Here is an 8,591-nt window from a genome sequence, read left to right as displayed (position 1 = left end):
CTCTTACCACCTTAAACAGGAAGTGGAAATTATCAAAAGCTCATGTAACTGTGATGAGAGCAGGATAAAACTGGCCTGTGAACAGCTGGAAACAGAATTACATACTCTACTGCTGGGCTTCTGTCTCCATCTGTCACTTGCAATTCTTTCTCTGAATTTCTCCACAAAACAGGAAATAGCTGCACCAGGCTCATCAGCCTAACATCTCCCCTTTTCAGTGCCAGGACACTAATATGTTCTCTGTCTGATTCCAAATTTTAGAACCCCGGAGAAGACTCTGACTTACTTATCTTGGGCAGGAAGCTTTATCATCTTATTTGCCATTGTATCTGTACTACCTGGCATGTGGTAGAGCCTTCATAATGTAAAACTAATAATGGATGTTAGAGAAATGAAGAAGACCTAGTGAATGATGATTTTTGAGCTTGTATAACCAGTTGGGTGGTGTCAGCCCATTCAGGGGGCCCAATGGAGATTTTCATGGATGAGGACCCAGGTTAAAGAACACACATGTACAAGACATCAGCAAGCACAGCAGCAGCATAGAGCAGAGCAGAGTGCAAAAGCCCCTGCATCTTTGTTGTATAATTCTTATACAGGTTGTTATCACCTATTTACATTCTTTTTTTTTTTTTTTTTTTTTGTCTTTTTTCTTTTTATCGGTACCAGGGATCGAACTCACAACTGCCTGCTTGCAAGGCAGGTGCTTATGCTGCTGAGCTAAACCTCCAGCCCCCCCTATTTACATTTTTACATGCTACCTTGACAGGCTCACGTGTAGCTGTTCACTGCTAAGTCATGGTTATACAGTTATGTGCCACTGTAATGATAAGCAGTTATGTCCTCAAGGCTGTCAGGAAGCGTCCTTACATGCACAGAGCTGTGAGTGGTTCTCCACAGGTGGTGACCATAACTCGACCTGACTTCAGAGGAGCAAAGGACGGTGGGCTTAGAGGGCCTACAAGTGTTGCTTAGCAGTTAAAATTGTGACTTTAGAGTTAGACTGGATTTTAATTTCAGCTTCACAACTGACCAGATATATGACTGCAGACAAGTTATTTCAGTCTTTAAAGTCTGTTTTCCTATCCAAAAAACAGAGATGATACTAACATCATGTTTATAGAGTTCATCATGAAAATGAACATATACTGTGAAAAGTGCTCAATAATCATAGGCTCGTATGTCCTTCTTTCTTTTTTTTTTTTTTTTTTTATTTTATTTAAGGAGAAAAGAAAAAAAAGCAGGGAAAGGGTACAAGTTATACAGATTTACAGAAAAAAAATGAACAGTAGGAAATCACTAGTTAATGGATTACATATTGTCATCTTAGAAATAATTGTTCAAGTCACAAAATTAAAGCTTGTAAAGTGGACATTCCATCAATGATACTGCAAACAGTTCTGTTCATTGATCCAATAAAACTCTGTGATATCATTTTCTATCTTATACACTTAAATATACATGCAGTTATATAGTTTGGAGCACTTTCTTTTCCTCTCTTTTGTACCATGACTATTACACATTTTGGGTTTCATTGCTCCCACGGTTCTTATTACTTTTTTGGAAGAGAGTAAAACCAAATGTGACATAACAGAACAGAATCGGTCAAGTCAAAAGGGTGGACATAATAGATAATGTAAAAACATAATACAAGGTGATCAACAATGGTTACTATAATGCCTCCCGCTATCTCTAATAGAATTGCCTATATCGTTAGTTATAATACAATTGAACAAAACAGTAAAGAATAAAACCGACAAAACCAAAACATTGGAGACATTGTAGGTCTTCAAAAGTAGATAAAAGTCAACAAGAATGGGCGTCATAATGAATCTCATTATCTTCACAGCTGATGCCTAAACTTTCGAACCTGATACTATCCAGCAAAACAGAATAGGGGAACATCAGTTAAAAACCAGATGGTGAGAGTAATACAGGGCTTTAAATCAAGGTAATGAAAAGTCAAAGTGGGTTACTATAATATATCCTGCTATTTTTTCCTTTAATTAAAAGGATAAAGATAAAAAAGTAAATAATGGAGTGGAGATTGAGATAAAAGAGGGCATAACAACGAAACAGCGCAGATCAAAACATAACCATTTAAGCAGAATAGTGTTTCACCACCAGATAATCCTAACCTAAAAGTAGTTACCATATTGTCTCTTTCTTTGAAATCCTTGAGTACAACTTCATATACTGTAGCATTAAGTATATCAAAACAATGTAAAACCATTCAAGAGAATGACAGCATTACAGAGTATTTAGAATCGACTAACAGAAAATGAACAATGGTTTCTGTATAATCTCCTTGTCTTTAAAAGGTTTTTGCTTATACTATCGTACAAAATAAAATCCAATAAGATACAGCCTATTTAGACCATTGGAGACAGAAGGACAAAAGCTAGATGAGACTTCAAAACAAGATGATACTAAATCTGTATTACCTATTAAGATGTCATTTTCTCCAAAATAGCTGTTCCTATCATCCAATCTTCTCTGCCTCATTTCTGTTGAGCTCTTTTTCTGTCAGTAGCTGTCAGTTTGTCTTCTTCATTTTGTTCTCTGCTCCATTCGTTGTGGCCTCTCTGCCATTATTTCTGGATTCTTTGTATTTTTCTTTTTTTAGAATATCCTGCAATACTCTCTGTAGAGTTGAATTGGTGGTTGCAAATTCCCCCAGTTCCTCTTTATCCTGGAAGCACCTTGTTTTTCCATCAATTTCCAGGGACAGTTGTGCAGGATATCTCAATCTTGGCTGGAGATTATTATCTTTCAAAGCTTGAATTATTTCCCCCCATGCTCTTCGTGATTTGATGGTTTGTGCAGAGAAATCTGCTGTAATTCTGATGGGTGTTCCCTTGTAAGTGGTCTGTTTCTTGTCTCTGACAGCTTTTAATATTCTGTTCTTGTATTGAATTTCTGGAATTTTTATTATTATATGCCTGGGTGTTTCTCTGTTAGGGTTGTAGGTAGCTGGGGTCCTGTATGCCTCATACATCTGAGTATCTTTACCTTTTGCTAAATTAGGAAAATTCTCCTGGATTATTTCTGTGAGTAACTTTTGTAGTTCACTTGTTTGTGTCCCTACTTCTTCTTTTATGTTCTTAATCCTTAAGTTATGGATCCTCTTATCATCTTCTTGTCTTTGTATTATTGCTGTGTGTTTCTTTGTTATTTTTAAGAAGTTTTTCATTTCATTCTCCCATATTACAAGTCTGCCCTCCAGTTCAGATAGTCTGTCCTTAGTTTCTTTCAAGCTGTTATGCCAGTCTTCTATAGACTTCTTAGTATCTTGGTAGTCCCTTTGAACCTGCTTCACGTATTCTATGCTTTCTCTGTTTTCTCCATCAAACAATTCTCCCCTTTTTTTCTGTTCTTCCATTCCACCACCTGTTTTTTCTTGGGTGGTACTTAGCATTTCTCTAACTATTCTGCATACTTCTAGCTTCAGGTCGTTGATAACTTCATTCCTGAATTGGTCTATGAGGCTCTCTATATGGTGCCTTATGTGTATTGGTGTGGTGTCTGCTATTGCCTGTTTCTCAGAATTGGGGGCCGAGGAGCCTTTCTTGTTGCTGCCTCTTTCCATGCTGCCTCTTCTTCTCTGTTCCTTATATATGCAAGCTTATATAAGAGGCCCAGCTTCTCTCCCAGTCAGCCACAGCCTGATCGAATTGCGCCAGTTAGGTGTTCCGCTCACCGCTGCGCACCAGGGAGTTACGGACCAGGCAGCCTACGCGTCTCCCCTCCCGGCCACCGTCAGGCTCTGGGATCTGGGTTGGGACAGTCTACCAGGTCCGCCGGCAGCGTCACGCAGGCCAGGCACTTTTCACCAATCCCGCCCGAGAGGGGGATGTGTGGCTGGAGTCCCACCGCGCCCTGCTCCCGCAGGACTGCCCGGGCCCAGAAAGTCCTCTGCTGGAGTCAAACTGTGGTAGAGTGTCAGTTTCTCTCACTCACCTCGCCACAAGTCAGTGCACGCCTCCCTGCCGTTCGCAGATTGCCGTTCTCAGAGCTTCTGCGCGTCTCTCTCCTTGTCGAGCCACTGTAGAGGCAACCAGTCACAGCGCAGCGGGAAACCCAAATCACGGCTTACAATGGCGCGGGGTCCAACCTCCCACACCGAGGCTTTTCTGTTCCTGTTTTAGCACCAGGACTGCATTCCAAGTTGGTTTCTCTCAGCCCAGTTCGTTCCTGAGTCAGCAGAGCATATCTCCACCTGCTTATGTCTCCTTAGTCCGCACCATTCCTGGCTTCTGAGCCGAGTCTTTCAGAGAGCCTCCGGTAGTTGCTGTTATCTGTCCGCCATGTTCTCCCGGAAGTCCCGTATGTCCTTCTTTCAACCATGCTATATTACGTTTTCAAATTTACTTTTGTTATCTCTATGGTTAGAATTTTTTCTGATAATATAAGTTTCATTTTTTGATATTTGTGAAGTGTATTTCTTCAGTAAGCAAAACAAGGCTATGTGCTCAGTCCTACTCATCTTAATGAGGAGGAAGAACTTTACAGCCCCCACTGTACCTCTGTTCCATGTCACAGCAGAGGCTGGGCTAGAAGAAGAGTTTGTAGGTTGCACATGAATATCACCAGCAACGCAGTAATAGCTGGGAAATTGTGATTGTAATGTTTAGGAAAGAAGGCCCAAAAGACTCTAAGACAGGGTGGGAACAACTATATTGTTGCACTTACTGAACAACGCTACCTCACTCAAACACAGGGATACCCTAAAGGCGTATCTCTCAACCTTAAGATCAAAACCAGTTTCTCCTTCTCTGGGTTTTTCAATAGCAGGTAAAGGTTTGAAATACACCCTTACATCTAGGAAAAGATGTAAGTTTGAAAGTAGAAGTTATTTATATGATCTTTTTAATTTCTCTGCATATAAAGAATATGATCTGGAGGCCACACCAATCCTTGAGATAGGTGATACTTTGAAGATGTAGGTGGAACCTAGAATAAGAAGGAAATTTGAGGGGTACATTTTACTTTCATTAGTAGAATAAACTCTAATATTTTATATAAAACTAATTTTATAACATCTTGTGGCAAATTATATTTTCCAAAGATCGTTGTGCTAATATATGTTTTGACCAACAGACTTTGATTATAGAATATACAAATAACAAGTTTCATTCAAAAGATAGTGATTGTATCCCAGGAACTATGGGCTTTGGGATCATGATACAAAATTCAGACCTTTGTGCTTCACTAAAAATCTTTCCATGGACTCTATTCTGCTTTAATGCGATATTCGAAGTCTAGAATATAAAGTTAAATTCTCTGAGTTTGATTTGTGGTTTACTACTACAAACCAGTTGTACACTTATTAGTAGCTGATATAAATTATTCTTCATATTATTATGCAAATGACTGAAATGGAGAAACAGTGATCTAATAAACTGACTTTCTTGTAATCAGATTAGTAAGTGAAAGCAAGAAATTGTATGTTGACTGGCTCCACTGTTGCTCCAGCGGGCATTTCTGGGGCAACCATGTCCAGTATGCTGTACCCAAACTGAGGCTGCCCCTGGCAGGAGCTGGACCAATCCACATTTTTTCTAGAAGCCAAGGGTTAGGAATGAATGAGTGTAGAGGAAAATGAGGAAAAGAGAGCTCAAGGCCGTTTAAGGAATGCCAGCCCTCCCTGGGAAAAGAACCCAAATTCAGGACATTATTGTTCTTATTCAGCATAGTTGTATCAAAAAAACTTTCTATGTTATCATTTCTGCGTGCTGGACCTGGTGTCCATAAGTCAGGCCCTCCCACCTCTGCCCAGGAGCAGGGAGCTAGGGCAACATCAGGGTGAAGCCCACAGAGCAACCTTGCCAATGAGGGACACAGCTGTAAGAAAGGAGGGGAAATCAGGGCCCTGAAAATTTTCTGCTTTCTGCAGTGAGCAGGATGATATGAATTTTGAATCCACTGCTGATTCCAAGGCTCATGATCTTCCAACTACAACATGCTGATTCCCACAGTAAAAGAAGTAAAGTTTTTATTTCTATAAACCCAATCACCCCTTAACCACAGTCTCAGGAAAACTGGACATACTAGAACTTGAGATCTACAATAACAGGATATGCTAAGCACAGCGGAATCCTCTGGTTATCGTACACTCATTACCTGCTCCTATTCTGCCTGTTTACAACTCAGGAAATGAAGTGAGGGGCGAATTGACAAGCAAGAAAACCAGAGCTTTCCCTCAGCAATGTGGTTTTCTCACATTTTGCTATCAGCAGACAGAGGCAGATCAAGGTTTTGGTGGGATGAGTGTGTCTCCTGTGGTCACACCAGATTGGAGGCCCAGGAAGGGAAATGCAGTCCGCAGAGACTGGCTTAACAGCCACAAGCTGACCCACTGGGACACCAGCATTGCCCTCTCCCCAGCCAGGTCAGATTCAAGGGCTTACATAGACTCCTGGAGTTTAGCAGATGGTGAAAATACTTGACTCAAATCCTGGTTTAAGGCAGCCATGATGGCACATAACTATAATCTCAACACTCTGAAGCAGAGTGTTGAGGCAGAGACAGGATGCCTATGGATTCAAACCCAGCCTGGACAATTTAGCAAGCTAGTGAGACTGTCTCAAAAAATAAAAAATAGCCGGACGTGGTGGCTCAAGCCTGTAATCCCAGCACTCGGGAGGCTGAGGCAGGAGGATCGCTGCAAGTTCGAGACCAGCCTGGACTACAAAGTGAGCTCAAGGCCAGCCTGAACTGCATAGTGAGACCCTGTCTCAAAAAGACCAAAAAAAAAAAAAAAAAAAGAAGGGCTGGGGATTCTTCTCAGTACAAAGGCCATGGGATCAATCCCTAGTACCTAAAAAATAAATTAGTCAGCATCCTTGCTTGAATGTGTCCTGTCTCAAACCATATCTGCAAAAGACAAGTACATACAGTGTTTATTCACTTCGCTTAGCAAGGGTTATTCTAGAATTCTGCAAAAGTTTACAAAGTTCTGCCAGTTTAAGGCCTTAGATATTTTAAATCAGCCTCCTTCCCAAGTCTCACTTCAGGCTGCTAGAAAATGCTCCACCACAGATAACAGCAACTACCGGAGGCTCTCTGAAAGACTCGGCTCAGAAACCAGGAATGGTGCGGACTAAGGAGACATAAGTCGGTGGAGATATGCTCTGCTGACTCAGGAACGAACTGGGCTGAGAGAAACCAACTTGGAATGCAGTCCTGGTGCTAAAACAGGAACAGAAAAGACTCGGTGTGGAGGCTGGAACCGCGCCATTGTAAGCCGCGATTTGGGTTTCCCGCCGCGTGGCGGCTGGCTGCCTCTACAGCGGCTCGGCAAGGAGAGAGACGCGCGGAAGCTCTGAGAACGGGAGTCTGCGAACGGCAGGGAGGTGTGCACTGACTTGTGGTGAGGTGAGTGAGAGAAACTGACACTCTACCACAGTTTGACTCCAGCAGAGGACTTTCTGGGCCCGAGCAGTCCTGCGGGAGCAGGGCGCGGTGGCGACTCCAGTCACACATCCCCCTCTCGGGCGGGATTGGTGAAAAGTGCCTGGCCTGCGTGATGCTGCCGGCGGACCTGGTAGGCTGGCCCAAACCAGATCCCAGAGCCTGACGGTGGCCGGGAGGGGAGACGCGTAGGCTGCCTGGTCCGTAACTCCCTGGTGCGCAGCGGTGAGCAGGAACACCTAACTGGCGCAATTCGATCAGGCTGTGGCTGACTGGGAGAGAAGCTGGGCCTCTTATATAAGCTTGCATATATAAGGAACAGAGAAGAAGAGGCAGCATGGGAAGAGGCAGCAACAAGAAAGGCTCCTCGGCCCCCAATTCTGAGAAACAGGCAATAGCAGACACCACACCAATACACATAAGGCACCATATAGAGAGCCTCATAGACCAATTCAGGAATGAAGTTATCAATGACCTGAAGCTAGAAGTATGCAGAATAGTTAGAGAAATGCTAAGTACCACCCAAGAAAAAACAGGTGGTGGAATGGAAGAACAGAAAAAAAGGGGAGAATTGTTTGATGGAGAAAACAGAGAAAGCATAGAATACGTGAAGCAGGTTCAAAGGGACTACCAAGATACTAAGAAGTCTATAGAAGACTGGCATAACAGCTTGAAAGAAACTAAGGACAGACTATCTGAACTGGAGGGCAGACTTGTAATATGGGAGAATGAAATGAAAAACTTCTTAAAAATAACAAAGAAACAAACAGCAATAATACAAAGACAAGAAGATGATAAGAGGATCCATAACTTAAGGATTAAGAACATAAAAGAAGAAGTAGGGACACAAACAAGTGAACTACAAAAGCTACTCACAGAAATAATCCAGGAGAATTTTCCTAATTTAGCAAAAGGTAACGATACTCGGATGTATGAGGCATACAGGACCCCAGCTACCTACAACCCAAACAGAGCAACACCCAGGCATATAATAATAAAAATTCCAGAAATTCAATACAAGAACAGAATATTAAAAGCTGTAAGAGACAAGAAACAGACCACTTACAAGGGAACACCCATCAGAATTACAGCAGATTTCTCTGCACAAACCATCAAATCACGAAGAGCGTGGGGGGAAATAATTCAAGCATTGAAAGATAATAATCTCCAGCCAAGAT

Source organism: Cavia porcellus, unplaced genomic scaffold, assembly GCF_034190915.1.
Source record: "Cavia porcellus strain 051 isolate PalLab524CR breed Dunkin Hartley unplaced genomic scaffold, mCavPor4.1 scaffold_1, whole genome shotgun sequence".
Classification (NCBI taxonomy): domain Eukaryota; kingdom Metazoa; phylum Chordata; class Mammalia; order Rodentia; family Caviidae; genus Cavia; species Cavia porcellus.
Note: the sequence above shows the minus strand (reverse complement) of the source record.